This window comes from Athene cunicularia (genome assembly GCF_003259725.1).
Source record: "Athene cunicularia isolate RWA chromosome 4 unlocalized genomic scaffold, athCun1 chr4_part1, whole genome shotgun sequence".
In the NCBI taxonomy this organism is placed as follows: domain Eukaryota; kingdom Metazoa; phylum Chordata; class Aves; order Strigiformes; family Strigidae; genus Athene; species Athene cunicularia.
In genome coordinates, this window is record NW_020799098.1 from 33321392 (window position 1) to 33338654 (window position 17263).

Here is a 17263-nt window from a genome sequence, read left to right on the forward strand (position 1 = left end):
AAAAAAAAAAAAAAAAGTCATCTTTATTTTCTAAAGCTTTGAGAATAGAAAAATTGAGCAAGTTCTTTCAAGAAAGAAAAACAATTGAGATGACATCTTGACAGAACTCAAAACTGCATGGAGATAGGATAAAATTATAATGCCTCTTCCTTATCCCAATGGTTTAGAAAGAAAACCAGAGAATAGTAGAATTGGAGTGAACACTCTACATTTTGGTGGATGCTTACATCTTTTCTTTCTTTTGGTACAAGTCAGGCACACATTTTCTGTCATTTATCTCTGGAGCCAATCTACATTTGCATTATAGGCTCAGAAATGCACCTGAAGTGAATGTCCCAGTCATATCTACTTACCATTCTTTGACTCATGTTGTGGTGCAGTCTTAAAACATGCAGACTACATTTCTCATGGATAAAGTAAAACTAGAAGATGGATTTGTGAAATGCTGGGGTTTCAACCCCAAGCCCCAAATTAAGGCTGACATGTGGGTGATTCCCACAGCCCTTCACAAAGGGGGGGTGAGTTTCCCTTTAGGCTTCCCTCCAGGGTGCGGCCAGCCTGGAAGGGAGAGCCTTTGGGTAAATGAGCCCCAGGTGTCCCACATTGAGTAAACAAGGGTCAGGTGTCCCACTGAGGGATAAAAGCTGGGACCACTTGCAGGCAGGGGCAGTGTTTGTCTGTGAGGTGGATTCTCTGTGCAGAGTTCCCTGTTGGAGAAGGATGTCCTGCCTCCCTGGGACTGGGCTCCAGTCAGGTCTGGCTTTTGTAAATGTGAGCTGTGTAGAGATTCAGTATGTGGCTTCCTTGGTCTTATGTGTTTGGCTTGTTGACTTGGTAGTCGCCTGTCCTTCCTATGGGAAACTGCATTTCACCATTTATTCCACCCACTGTTGGTTGTGTGGTGGTGTTGTTGGGGTCAGTGGAATTGATGTTGATTATGTATAATCTGACTGACTTGTTTGTACCCCCAGTGCTCACCCATGTACTGGCCTTTTTGTATCAAATACTATTTGGTTCTTGGTTCATCTTTATGCTGGCTGTGTCCTTTATGTTAGGCCTGATAACTGGCAAAACAACTTGACACATTTCATGCTCCATCTGGTCATTTAGGTCATGGAATCAAACTGAGGTTAATCTGAAGTAAACTCCCCTCAAAACATGGATAATCTGGACATCAGGACACCAAGCATGAACTTTCACCCTGTAAATCCACCCTGGTAGCTTCACACTACTTCTTGAACTAGACAGCCTAAGTCTTGAGTGTTCATGTGGGAAGAAAAAGATGTTTTGTCCCTGCTCAGAACTAAATGGTGAGACAAACATATTCTTGTTACTCATTTAGTTTCTTTCTGCACACATTGACTAAACAAAAATATGATGTCTTAATCAAGAAGATGCTTAGGGGAAAAAAGGAAAATTAGAAAGCTTTACAGAAATGTAAGAAATAACACTTTCTGAATGCGTATCTATGATAAATGTGATTCATTTCTGACAAATCTCAGATTTCCTCTACAGGCAAAGAACACTTAGAGTTGGAATATCACTTAAAAGTTAAAAAGAACAACTTAACATTCAAATATTACATCAGCCTGCTGTATAAGTAGAACCACAATCATCTCGCACACAGAACTTCTTCAGAACTTTTCATAGACATATTTGATTCTTCTTATATGACTATTTTCCTTTGCTTTCTGGAACTTATTTTAAAACTCTGGTTTAAGACTTTAATATTGTATCTTTTGCAGTTTGGTCTCCTAATATAATTGGGTTTTGACAGTTACCATTTGCATACTTTCATAAGCAGGGACTCAGATGCTCAAATGTCTTACCATGTTTTAGAAAGAACTCTGAAACAAAGAGATCCTTTGCCATTACTGAAAACACCAGCCAGCTGTAATCCTCTCATTTTTACAACAGTATCCTCAGTCCCTGAGGAATAATCAGTTTCCTTCAGAATAGATTTATACTTGTATAATATTCAGTAGCAGAAAGTTGGAAACTAAACAAAAAAAATATATTAAAAATGATTAAAAACCCAAAACAAATAAGCAAGAATCTTGAAGCAGGACCACATTTTTTTTATGAGACTAAATATATCTTTTAATATGTCTGCAATAAAGTTTTCAAAAATTTTGGTCTATGCTATCATCAGTGGCACAAATTAGTCTTTGAGATAGAATAAAACACATCTTGAAGTTAAATACTATGTACAGGATATTATCAGATACTGCAAAAGCTAATTGCGTCTGAAATCCTGACTAAAAGCATCTAAGAAAATATTATGTAAAATCAGTACAGTGGCAACATAGTATTTCCTTTTATATGAAAGTTAGAAAAACAGCATCAGTCACAGGGAACTTGCAGTAGATTTTTTTTTTTTTTTTCCTGGAAGAGACAGAAAGATAGTCTGTTAAGGCACCATGAATATAACCCCACTGATTTCTTGGAATAATTAACATTTAAAATAAATGTTTTGATTGATATGAGCATGTTCAAGAGATGATTGTTAATGTTTTCTGAAGTGTAGACAAACTAAAAAATATATACTGATGTTCAGAATGGAGCTGGATGTCACAGGTCTATAGATATGGGAGGTGCCTCAGATGAGGAAATTTTGGAGCCAAAAAGTGATTGCAGATCCATACTCCACCATCAGCAGAAGGATATAATCAGTGCATCATTTTAGGATATTTAATTCATAGGTGTAAAGGAATATAAACTATAGGACCATATTTCAGGCCTTTATTTTCTATTTTAAGATCACTTTCTCTCCCTAAAATCTGTAAAAATATTTGCAGAATCCCACATTAAGGAAGCCAAACCCATGTAGTTTAGGAAAGTCTGTACTTATTTTACCAGGTATGTATTCCTATATTGGAAATGTGCCTAACAGAAACAGGCTTTGAGTATCCAAGTGGTTTGTAATAATACTGTTGGGTAATGTGAATTATCTTTTTCACATAAATGTGATGTTTAACCCCAAGAACACACTGTCAGATGTCTTGCTAACATCACCCCACCAGCAAATTGTACAAGATGGCAGAGGCTGGTTAGACATTCCTAATTTGAAAGGTACATTTGAATTTTCCTGTGTGTGCCCAGGACATTTTCCAGATTCCAAAAACCTGACGTGAAAACTGCAATTATTATGTGTGAACTCATTATTTTTGTGTATAAAAATTAAAGTTTTTGCTTTTCCTATATTGGAAGTTCATCTTCACTTATCAACCGATATGGAACCCTGCTAAAGTCTGACAGCAAGAAATACATGTAGGTAGGACTGTGTTCTGTGTCAATCCACCTAAAGTTAAATCCTGATTATACCCTTCCAGTAGGGATGAAACAGCTGAAGCTGAAAAGTATAAGGTACCCTTTCTGAACAGTATTGTATGATAAAGTGGTTAAGAGCTCCTCACCTTCACACATTCATAAAATATATCTATATGGTGCCAAGGAGCTCATGTCTTGTTAAATGATACCTGAAAGAAGCAACATGCACAGAAATTTTCACCACTAGGATGACAGCAATGCCTTTCCCACACATATTGCTTAATAAGATATTATGCATTCACCGAAATATTGTCACTCTCTTGGGTCTATGTATTAATCAGTTCTTAAGGCTAGATTAATTCAAATGGGTATGATATAACAGAGTGCCTCTGGCCTGTGCTGATACTCCCCCATAAATGGGAGGGCTCTGTTGATTTTGCAGGAAGTTGCTGCAAAGATTATTTTCATATATTCTTCCTTTGACAGTATAATTACTGTGTGAACATCTCTCCACTGGCTCCCGATCCTTTATTGGATATATGTTGAGTGTATTACTCGGTTTCACTCACAGTGATTCTTAGAATTATCGTTACTATTTTCTCCCATTCAACTTGGAAAGGCTGACTTGTTTCTGATTGAGACTTCAACCACTCTCAAACATTTCACAGATTTTCAAAGGAATTTTGTCCTTTCTTATGCTGACCCCCATACAGAGGTGCAGTAGATAAGTGCAAAATTTTTATCTCCTTCACTTCTCTCAAATCCCTTCTTAAAAGCATGACATATTTAAGAAACTCAACATCTGTGCATCTTCTACTAAGGTAAAAAATATTCTTAATGATTTCCCTTATTCTTGCCAGTCTGTCCTTATGAAATCTTTTGTTGAAACCATACATACCATTCAGGCAGGGACTGTCATATTTCTCTATATTTGCTCATTTTGTGTTGTCTTGAACTTGCACGAGGATTAGTAAATGCTGAAGAACTAAGAAGCTGTACCATTACTATTACAGGCCCAGTCTGTAGGAGGGGATGGTTTGAATTTTAATGCAAGGGAAATTCCTTAACATTGTCTCTCTAAGAAAGTTATAAATATCCTGGCATTTTAGAGGACAAATCTATCAGCAGCACTGACATTAAAAAGTCACAAACAATAGATACTAAAATATAAAAAGTCTCTTGTAACAGCTAGAATTCAAATTCAGTAGAAATAACCACTCCTGGGAAATTAACATCAATGCTGTTTGAGCTGGGTCTTACATTGCTAAAATAGTAGATTGTACTTAGAAGGAAATGAAGCATTTAGAATAATTGAGCAATAATTCAGTAATGATGGAGATTTACACCCAAAACCAGATCCTGACAGACTACAAGTGTGTGATTAGAAAGGAAGGACTGGAGGTCTTCAATTAGAAAGCACTGTGAATTGTTAAGAGTAGTTAAATTATCTTTTGAATTTTATTTTTAAGTGCATATGTATACATGTACATTACTTTAAATTATAGAATATTTCAAGACTTGCTGGTATAATTACCAGAGTTTGAAATAATCTAAGCTACATCTTTTCAGACAACAGAGGAAGAATGCCAAATTTATTTGTCTCATCTAGCCCATTTTACTCCTCCACTTCTTTCCACATGATTCTACATCGTTTCAGACTTTGCATCCTTGCTTATCAGTATTGCATGTCACTACAAAGTATTGATTTAACTTATTTTATTACAATTGCATACTATGATTGTTCAGATTTGAGTAGTTGCATCTCTATGCTAAAGTAGTAAGGTTAGATATCTATTTTTTTTTGTTTGTTTTCTTTTTTATTTGTAAAAATAAACATTACAGAAAGAATAGCAGAAATTTTTTTTACAGAATTATATGTTTTGTAGAGGTAACATCCCATGTTTGTGCAAGACATTACCAGTGTAAGCAATGACAGTTGCTCAGAGATTCCTTACAATATTAAATTACTAGTCTGTTTCTTTGACAAAGTACAGATGTAGCCACAGATTTGTTTGATTTGACAAAGCATGGAGGTTTTGATTCAACAACTAATTAAGGATTCAGAAGCAAGTTGGAATGTGACTAAAACCTCTGAGATCTTTACAGTACTAGCTGTAAATCCATCTCAGTTAAATGCACCCCAGTTTAAACATATATTTAATGTAGTCACATTTAAGACTGTGTTTAGGTGCTTACCACTTACAAATGTGCTTCAGCACTACTTAAATGTTTTTATGAATTTGGATCCGAATGAATCCTATGCTGTGGAGAATTCAGACCTGAAACCTCACCTGAAAAACGTTTCACCAGCTGAAAAACATTACCTTGTTACAGCAAACTTCTGAGTTATTTTCCTGGAGACAGAATTAAGTCAGTTTCATGTGGGATTTCTTGAAGATTTATTTCAAAGAGAGCTGGCTGCTAGTTTACCATTCTCCATCTATTGACATTCCAATACCGAAAGGAAAAAAAATAAAGTTGCTATGTGACAGCAGTATATTTACTAGAACTCTGCAAAAACTGGGAACACTGCACAAAATTTTCTCCACTTTAATTTGTAACTGGTGTTTGCAGAAACACAAAAGCTGAAAATATAAAAAAGTTCTGGGGGATGTACATTTTTAAATAAAGTTTTGTTTCAGGGAAATAAAATAGAAAATTGTAAAAATTTCTAGAAAGGGAGGTGGGGGTGCCAAAAAGCTGGTTAGATGTGTTACCACCAGTAACACACAGTTAGTAAAAAGGCAACCTGGTGCAAGGGGCAAGTGATCAGCCTAGATGTTTGTTTGATTATGAAGTTTACGAGCCTGTCAGTTGGAGAGAGAGTAAGATGGCTACTTTGGAGTTATCTCCCTGAGAAACCTGCGATGCCAAAGAATGGAATGTTTTCTCCTGAACTAAGGTGTCCTGGAAATTAAAAGACTCCTTTGGAAAACCAACTATACTTACCACATTGTCTACAGAAAGCAAGCATTTATACTGACTGGTTCAAATCATAAAGAACATTTTCAAACATTTTCCTTGAAAAAGAATAAATATGGTTAGTTTTGGGTCACTCTACTTTTTGTCATTAAAAGACAGAATGATTATTAACAATGGAAGTGGTTCATAGCTTAGATGTTAATTTGTAAAATAGGTTAGGATACCCCCTAAAGAAAAGGTCAGTAGCCCTAATATTAAGTGATTGCTGTGGTTAATTAAAGAAAAACATGTTACTAATCTCATTAAAGTCAGAGGAAGCTTCATTTTAGCTTTTTCTTGAGTCGGAGAGAGTCTAACGTTTTCCTGAAGGAAAAAGGATAAAGTATGAAATGAAAAAGATGTCTGAAGTGTGCTTTGTGTAGCACTAGTCCTGTGCCTTTATGGAAATTTCTGTGATTTTATTTGCCTGCAAATGTAACAATTATCAAACTGAAAAGAAGCAGAATGGCAGTAGCTACATATTCCTTTTAAGCAAGCATACAGAGAACTAGACAGGAGCAATTTACAGAAAGGAACACTGTTTGCCTTTTTTATTGCTTGCAAAATGCCAGGAGAATTTCAAAGTAATAGCATTTGCTAAAAAAAAAAAAAAAAAAAAAAAAAGTATTGCCTCAGAAAAGGCCCAATTTAAAAAGTCTTCACCTTTTCATCCTGATACATGAGCCTTCTGTATGCTTTAGCACTAGAAAACTTTTATTTATCTATTTATTTATTTATTTATAAGAGCTGGGGTGGTTTTGGTCTTTTAAAAGTTGTATGACAAGGATTTTGGTTTTCTTATTTTTTAAATTGCTCTGAGTTTTTGCACTCAGCAAATACACGCTTTGTCATGTGTACATTTGAGGTTATTTTTCATGGAAATTTCTGCAATACTTAAATATTATTTCCATGGTTCAGTGTTCTCTTTGCTACTTTGTTGACCAAAAGTTCTTTTGTCTTTCAAATACTTTCTATTGTTTATGACGTGGTGTAAACAGGGTTTCTACATTTGGACAGCCTGAAAGGTTAAAAATAGAGAAAAAAAAAAAATTCCATTCAACTCATCTTTGCTAGAAAAAATTTTAATTCCACTTTTAAAATTTTTAAATACATTCATTATTGTGCTTTGCAAGGTGTGGGTTTTGGAGGAATTGGAGTATCAACACATGGCAAAATCCATTTCTTATGATATTGCCAGTAAATATTGAACTTTCTTATCTGAAAAAGATAAACCTTTCTGAGATTTACCTTACTTTTGACATAAGAGTAGCTTATGTTTACTGAAAACAGTCTAAATAAAGTAATGTGATATGTGCTGGCAAGGAAACGGCAAGTAATATACTCATGTTCCACTTGGGACCATAAAATATCATTCGAGCAGTGAGCAGGCCTTTGGCTCAGATTTCTAAATCTCTTTTGAGCATTTCCCAATCTAGTATCTATATTGGCTGAATATCCAAATCCAGTGAGCTGTGTGTCACCTTGCCGTGTACTTCCCACCCCACTGCGCAAGGAGAGATGCAGGGCTGCAGCTCCTGAGCTCTTCCCCTGCCAGATGCCCCTGACCTCCCTAGTCCATGCCCCACATCCTTCCTTTGCCTCCTTTCCTCTTCCCGGCCCTATACCCCTGGTGTGTATGGGTCCTGAGCACAGAGGCACTGGAGACTCCCTGTTTCCCCAAAGACAATCATGGCCCAGTTTGCCTCGTGGCAGCAAGCAGCTGCATCAGGCAAGGCTCAGAGCCAGGAGCTGCTGCCACACCTTGCGTCCTTTGATCTCCCAGGCTTTCCACTGTCTCTTCTACCAGACACAGCTTGTTGGTAGGGCTCATGATCTGCCCGCCAGCTGCACCTGGCCCATCAAGGCGGCGTGCGGAGGAGACACCGCTGCGCTGCACTGCAGATGGGGAAGGGGGGTCTGCCAGCCGGGGCCTCCCTGTTGGGGAGCCTGGATGAGCCCAGTTCGTGGGCTGCCGCTTTGAACTCCCATCACAGTGCTGCCTCCCACATCTGGAGCCTGAGGTGAAGGAAGATGAAAGCAGGCTGGGGAGTGCAGAGGCTTGTGAGGCACGCTGGGAATGCTCACAGCCTGCAAGGAGGGCTCAGGACTTGGCCATTCCCCAACCTGGGTCGTTACAGCTCATGGTTAGAGGAGCTGTTCCTTGAACCTAGGCGTTGCACACTACCAGGCATGCATTTGATGTATGCTGCAGTGTTTGTACATAAACCAAAGGTTGTTAATAGGTGCTTGCACTAATTATTATGAACAGTGGCTCTGATAATATTCAAGGATCATGCCTGTGTCGATCTCAACAGTTTTCAGAGGTACTGGTTTAACATTTTCAAAACTTATTCGATAACTTACCCACTGTGTGTTTCCATTGACTTAACAAGCTTTGAATCGAGCATTTAAAACATCAAAAGGAAGAAAAAAGGAGGAAAATTTCAAACCAATGCTGCTTTCTGATTTTGCTAGGTTTTGTAGTAAATCTATTAAAAGAAAGGGCAAGCAGTGTGAAATGCACCACCTGGCCTTTTACACTGAAGACCTGACTGCTGTCTCCAGCTCAGGCATGCCTATAAGCACGAGCATTAGCCTCACTGTGTTCACCAAAACTTAAGCTCTTGCTGGACTGGCTTTTCTAAATAAGGATGCTTTTTGGAATGGAAACCTTCAGGTGAACATTTTACATTAGTATTAAAACATAAATTATAAGTGTATTTTCTTCTCACTTTTGAATTTTATCACCTTTATGGTTTGTGACATCGTAATGTTCCTTGAATGTTAGTGTTACAGGAGGCAGAGAAAACAGCTTTTGCAAATATATTGTCATGTAAATCTTAGTCTCCCTGGTCTTTTTAGAATAACAAACAACTATACATAATTAATTGTAATTTTGCAAGAAGTGACATTATCACCATACTCATAAATACCCACAAGGCAGGGAGTGTCCCAGGGGGAGATAACTTTCTTTCAATGGTGTGATAAAACGTTCTCATCACGGACAGTATTTATTGCCCATGTCTCCTGAGAGATGATTAAAATTAGAGAAAATATGCAGACACAAAGCATGCCTGCTATGCTTGTTTCATAGGCTTGCTTCATTAGTTTAAAACACAGTGTATTAATATGGGATCTGAGAAAAATTATTTTTCCTAGTTCTGCTTTGTTACTCTTTAGTTGTTGTTTTATAGCAAAATGACTGAAGAAATAACCAAATCCTTAATGTCTTTCAAAAACTCCTTCGACACTATTCTACAATCTCTGTTGCAATAAACTGCATACAACCTCATCAATTATCACTCAGTATCCTTTAGCCAGCTTTCATGCCACTTTCTTTGTGAGCACAAACTGAAAGGCAGTTCATTACATTCCCTTTTCTTACAAGATAATCCATCAGAAATTAAAACAAAATAATTACAATGAAATATTTCATATGCTGTTTACTTAGCTTGTTAAGTAAAGAATAACAGCTATGGTACAGTAATTTTTTTAGCTGAACAAAAGATCTTTTTTGATTGATTGTAAGCCTTTCAGAAGGGCATGTGCCATGTCCTGCAATGCTGAATTCAGTTCTTAATACCCTTTGGGCAAGCCAAGGGGAATTGCAGTTTGAACAGTTCTGAGAGTTAGGCACTCTGCTAGGATGGAACTCTGTGAATAGGTTCACTTCAGCCAAAGTGAGGAAAAACTCTCATTGCCATCTATTCCTTTCTTTTTGAGTTTGTCTCTCAACAGAGATTTTATTCATACCACCTAAAAATAAATCTGGTTTCTGCAAAGCACAAAATGTCTGTTGTGATGGTATCAGTATTTCCATTTTTATGTTCAGAGATAACTTAAGATCCTAAAATGATCTTAAATGATCAGTTTCTTACTTCTTTATTAAAAGGCCTTGGGGTTTTGCCTTTGTTTTTTCTTTTTCTTTAGTCATCTTTTTGCATTCATGATGTAAGAAATTGTTCAATATCTCTTTTTATGACATTACATAAAACTTCCATGAGTAGCATCAGCTAATTCCTTCACAAAATACGATGTGAAGTTGTATAGAAGGATCAAAATTACACTGGCTATGAAAATCTGACAGTGCACTCAAGATTCATTGTTCAGTTCCAGCGTGAATCAAATGGATCCTCAAATCAAATTAATGATAAACTCTGTTACTCCTTAACTATTACATTTAGAAACAGTAGTACTGAGGCACATGATGCTGCAATTTGAAATTTTATCTTTGATTTACTGAAGTTGGAACTTGATTTGTATTTTGCTCTAACATTTCGTGTGTTTATTGAGTTTATGGCTAAATTTTAACTAATTTCTGGCTAACGGAATTATCAGGAAACCATTTTAATATTACTGAACTGTATGAACTGGAAAATAGATTTTTTTAAAAAAATCATTTTCCAGTAAATTTCTGTCTTCAAGGTAAAAATTGAGTATCGAAAATATTCAGGTTCACTTCAGGTTAATTCTCCAAGGTTCAGGGAAATGCCTTAATAGGTCTTGATATCTGTTTTGGGCTGCAAATATGATCGTATCAGAATCCTTTCACTTTCACAAGAATCAGAAGAGGAATGAAGAGGAGATGGAAACACATTTAGATAAAGGAATACGTTGAATGTGTACTTCAGACCTCCAAGCTACATTTTTGTTTGGTTTGCAATTTTGTTTACATTTCTTTACACTACTTTTTTACTTCCTTCAGTACCATAAATTGTTTTCTAACTGAGATAATGTGATGATCATTTTGTATTCCCTGATTCTTCTCACCATTTCAAAAGAGTAAACAGTAATATCTCCATAGAATTCAATTCAATGGAATTTATTTTAATAGTAAATTCTTTAATTCCTACAGTCTGTAAAATTCATGGCAAGAATTTTTTTCCCCTGGATTCACACAAGACAACTAGAGTTTGCTGTTTCTCCACACCATAAATATGTTGCAATATACAATATATGAAAATTATTAGGTACATTATGACTCCTCATACCCCTGAATTTAAACATTGAATCGAAACTTTCTTTTTTATCTTAAAACTTTGAGGAACCCACCAACAAACAAAGTAGTTGTGGTACAAGTATTGCTGCCACTTTAAAAAGAATTTAATTTCCTGTGTGTAATTTGTGGAATATGAATTATCCCGCAAATACTTAATGGTAGCTTAATTCCAGAATTAGCTAACATCTGCTCGGTTTTAGGTGAGATAAAGTAATATATATGATTTATGTTCTTTTTCTTTGTCGTTACTTTTCTTTTTGTCTGTAAATGATGGGAATCTTTCATAATAAAGTCTTATTTTCCCCTTAACTGCAGCAACACTTTCACTACTCGCCCCTCTAATTATTCGATAGAAAAAATATAAATTTGTACCACAGATTATATTTTTTTCATTAGTGTTTGATTTCAAGCTGATTGACATTAATTTATTACATCAATACAATTTTTTTTATTAAATCACTCATCTAGGTGCCTTGAGATAAAATTAATCTATCAGATTTTATTAAAAAAAAAAAAGTAAGAAGAAATTTCATTTGTTATCAGCAGAAGAAAATACTTGTCTTCAAACTTCAGAAGTCCCTCATTTAAAAATAAGTGATCTTAATGGGCTTGTAGTTGGTTTGGGTTTAGTGTCTCTAAACTTGAAAGATATGTGCAACAAAGTTCAATTAAAAAAAAAAAATCATAACTCATAGTGTTAGATTAGTATGGATCTATACAGTATCATCATAAAATGACCTGTTTTCAATGATTGGGAGATGGCAAGTCTATAAATGTAACTGGACTCAAAATAAGTGAGGAAAACAATAAAAATTTTTTAGTTTATGAGAGAGGAATCCCACTTATGAAGACACAAAATAGTCATAAAATGAAAAAACCATGAAAGAGAAAATCACAATTGCAATTATTAGAATGATTAGAAATATACCTAGACTATGAACTTTATTTCTTATTTAAGTGCAAGCTTAAACTAGGGTTTCTAGCCTAATATGCAAACTTCAAGGATCTTGGATTCTAGGTTTTGATTCAGTCTATTAATTTAAATTACTTTTTGTATGAATAAGTTTTCCATGTTTTCTTACAATGTAATCTAAACCATAATGAACTGTATTATTTTTGAGGCTGCTAGTTAGATATGATTATACCTCAAATATTTTAAATGTTAGTAGATATTTTCAGTAATCTTTTCAACTTCATTTTACAACTAATATTCTTGTAAGCAAGCAATTCACCCATACTCTGTATCTCCCATCAGCTAGGTAACAGTGACACGAATGAGTCTCACCCTCATGGGTACGTGGCATATTCTATTTGCTACTCTTGAATTGCCCCTGGCTGTTTCTTAGAAAATGTTGATTGGACTTGGGTTTGATTTGTGAGGAACAAGAGAGTTTCTGAAACCACGGACTTCCTACAAGCTCAGGAGTACACTGGCTTTCCAATGTTATCCTAAATAGCCTTTCATTAACCCAAATTCAGGAGTTAAAGAACCATGCCAGAACTTCTGATTCTTCATTCAACTTTCAGTCAAAACACATTTCTAAAGGGAGAATATAACAATCATCAAAGACGGAATAAAAATTTGAAACAAGTTTTTGAGAGAGATAATGTAGTCTAATGGGAGAATAAGACTAAATTGCAAGTTTTTAGGTGAGATTGACTGCATGTTACATTGACATTCTTTTTTTTTCTAATAAATTTTTTCCAAAATATTCTTCCACCTTTTTTTTTTTAATAGGATTATCTGATTTTTATACATTTTGGGGACCAGTCTTTCACAGGGGAAAGCTACAGATGTCTAAACACAATAGGACTTGTTTTGTGATAGGTGTTCACATACAGGCTGGCCACAGCAAGCCAGACCTAATGGTGACCAAGTTCTAATGGGGATGTTGAAAAATGCTGCCCAGCATACATAGACACAGGAGTCATCAAAAGAATACATCTTCAGTCATGTGAAGGTGGAAGCTGTTCCAGTTTGTCCTGTGACCATCTCAAATAAGGCAGGATGATATGATTTAAATAAACACTCTGAATAAAACCTGAAGGAGCTTTTTCAGAGTTACTTTTTTTATGTCTTCCCTTCTTTTAATTTTCGCTCCTCTCTCTCAGATTCACAGTCCTAACAGCTGCTTTCCTCTAGAGTGAATGTTAGACAATGTTTGGTTTGAGTAACAGAACATCAATACAACACATTAAAAATTCTGCTTCTTCTTGTACTATTGCAAACTTGCCACACAAACTGAAGGTTTTGAGCTTTCATATATCTCCTCCCGTAAATACTGGTTTTAGTTTTCAAGTATTTTCAGGTTTTGGGGTTGTTTTTTTTTCACTGTTAAGATGGTCTCGAGTTAACTTTATAAAAAAGAAGTCTCAGAATCCTTTTAGTACGTTGCAGGTTCTCTTTAAAGTATATTTCCTATATAAGTATAATAAAAAAATACAAAATTTGACTATGAGAACTTTCATGCCAAGTTCCAGTCTGGAGTGAATTTTACAGCTAAGTTATAAACCCCAGAAAATACAAGTTTATAATGGAAATGCTGACAGGCTTCTAACTCTGCCCACTGAACTGCTGCTGGAATGATTTTCTACACTCTGTAAAGACCACTTTAGTGTTCTATTTCCCCCCTGTAATTCCTCCCTTTCAGAAGGTGGAACTTCTGAATAAAAATAGAACTGTTCTTATAGTATCCTACTGTGAAATTAAATTCAGTTTATTCAGCTATTAATTTCCTCCTTGTAATCGTGTTACCCTTCTTTTTGAGTATCATATTTTGCCTGCTGAAACTGCCAATAGGCAAAGCAAAGCCTTTACCTAATGGGACAGAATACCGTGTAAAATCAGGAGTATCAATGCATTTCCTAAGACATAAATTTACTATTGTGATGTCAAAGGCAAATCAGTGTTCTTTTTACAGCTAGCCTAATAAAAAAATCTTGTAGCATTTTTAGGTTTTTTTCATTTGATTGGGCAGCTTTATATCAGAGTTCTAGAAGCAAGCAGTTTTGTATCACAGTTCATGACATATTGCCTTTTTGCTTAGAGAAAGACTCATGCATAGAGTTGGTGAATCTATGATAGTAAAAGCAATGGCACTTCACTAAAAAGTTTAACTCATTTTGAGAACATTCATCAAATTCCTGTTGGTTTGGGGTTTTTAAAGTTTTCTTCAGCACATAAAGTATTTATAAAGGGCACACAGAGGTTTAATGCACAAGGTCCGTAAATTTTCAGTTTCACGCTATTTCTGTTAATCTAATAATCTATTTAATGCCTAAACTCCATAGCTGGTTCCTGACTGCAGTTTTTATCAATTTTAATCTTCTGAAGCATTGTATGTGCTACATAAACCAGCATTAGAGATAATAAATCAAAAAAAGAATACCTTAGAATGTAATTTTCCAGACCACTCATTAAACTCTGCTTTATGAAATATATGGGAGATACAATTTCTGTAGAATCAGACTGAAATCGTAATAAGTAATTCTAGCTTTTCCTGTTTTTTCACAGATTAATCATTACATTTTTCCATAAAATGGCTACAAATTTTTAGATTTAATAGAGCAGATGCATATTACACCAATCCCTTTGATCAGCATGAGAGTCTTGGAAAGATTTTCACCATCAGTCATACAACTACATGTATAATTATATTACATGCATATACCTTGTTTATAAATATAACATAGCATAAATTATTAGGATATTCCTTTACTATCTGATAATGAAATGATTTTGATTTAGATGATGAAAAGTTTTATGTACACATCTTTTATCACCCAACATATTTAATAGGTTGCAAGTCACACTTGTAAGATTCATTCATGCTGAATGAATATACTGTAATACACAAATAAAACTTAAAGATACATAAATAATAATACATACATAATAGCATGGGATGGCAAAATGCAGATGCTAATCATCTAAAAGTCTTTTATGCTATTTCTGTGATGTTAAATTTGACTTGTCTTCCAAGTATACTTTTTTTAATTTTCATAGCTTCTCTTAATTTCACTGCAATTTGACTTTGGAATTAGGCCTGCAGTTTTTGCACATTTTGCACTTTGATTTCTCACTGAACATATTGAAAAAATAAAATATTCTAAAGCATTACTTTACTGAGTACTTTTAAGAGAACGTTTTGAATAACCAGTAAACAAGAGAAAAAAAAAATCTGATTGTCCAACTACAAGAACATCTTGATCTGAATTTCCTTCCAGGTTTTTTTGTTACATGTTTAAATTTTATCCAAGTCAGTAGGGGGAGGATGAATATCTTTTTTTTAGTTCAAGGATTAAGAGTATTGGTTTATATCCTTGTTTGGAATTAAGAGCTAGAAAACAACACAGTGCAACTGTTCCTGTACAAATGTTAGTTTCATATTTCATATTATCTCAAAAAAGTGTATTTTTTTTCTGCAAAAATACTATCCTAGCTAGCTAAAAATGCCTCATAACCTTAGGAAGATCTTCATCATTATTGCTTAAATGTTCACACAAACTTCCAGTTTCTTGTAGTTGAGTTTGAAGGTCTGGGAGCTGTCCTTTTTTACATTTGCTGTTAATAGCATAAGGTTAAGCTAGGAGTTGGTTGCTAATAATCACACAGTCTTTGCTTTAAGAACAACAGAGAAAATGGCAGTTTGCTGGGAAATGGAGAGCTCTGTTAATATTTCTTCAAGGATTTCCTCTATGACTGTGGGCAAATTTGTTTTGCAATTCCTCATAGAGTTGTCCTTTACAAACTACAAACCAGCATATTTGTTTGTACTGCTTATCTTAGGTTGCATAAGCACACGTGTGTGGTCAGGTGCAGATAGTCATATTCTTTGATTGTGATCCAGGCTATTGCCTGAAGCTTTAAATCCCTGTAGCTGAACTGCTGTTGGGGGAGGATGTCTTTGAGTAGGATTAGTCCTGTATGAATGGGGTTTTGGGACCTACCCTGACTTGTGCCCTATAGAAAGAGACCCAGGGCACATCTGCTCTCATCTTGCATCAGAAAAATCTTTCAGATCACATAAGATAGTCTGGTCCTATTCCTTTCTATGAAAGACAATTGACATAAATGCAGTTTCAGTAGTCAAATTTACTAGGTGATGTATTGATTACATTGGCTGCCAATTTATTATTATTGTTACTTCTTGGAAACTTTCTAAAGTTTCTGAGAAAAAGAGTAACTTGCATGAACTTACTCCATCCATCGTGGAAGTTCACTCACCTTATTAAAAATAAACAAACAGATTAACATAAATTTATTCACTGTGCTAATACTCATTGATCAATTCTAGGTTAAATGTGTTGGAAAAATTGCAAAATTTTCTTTTTCTATTGCACTTGGTTTTAAAAAAATGGTGAATTTTTTTTATTTAGCTCCAAATTAAGAGGAGAAAAGTAACAAGTAAATTAACTGGACTTAATCTGAGTATGAGAAACGTGTTTATGGGGCCTGTAACTCCTGTGCTTCCTTACTCTCTAGTGTATCAGTAATAAAAGACTATGTATGACTTCTCATTGTTTTCAGTTTGCTTTATTTAATGTTTTACAGAACAGTCATGTTAATTGGATGTGATTAATGTGTTTCATATTATGTCCATTTATTTTCTGACAAGAAATTTATCTTCCAGTTGGTAACACCACTTCCAATACTTCAATGAAGATCTCAGAAGAAGCACTCTAGAATAGACCCAGTAACACATCATATATTGTATGAAAATAAAGCTGAATTTTCTTTAACAGTACCAGTTTATCATCACCTTTTATACTTTCAACATAGACCAATGATAAATGCTTCGTCTAATCCTCTTGGCATTCTTCATCTGACATGTAAGCTTTAGTATTGACTTAACCAGCATTCACTGTGCAGAAATCAACAATCTCTGAGCACTTTTGTTGAGCTCCCCCTTACAATCAAGCCTGAGACATCTCAGGAGAAAGCACAGAATTCCCTTAAAAACCTCATTTGCACTGCCAACATCACAGTACTGTGCCCAAAGTCTTCCATAATGCATAGTGTTTAAATAGCTT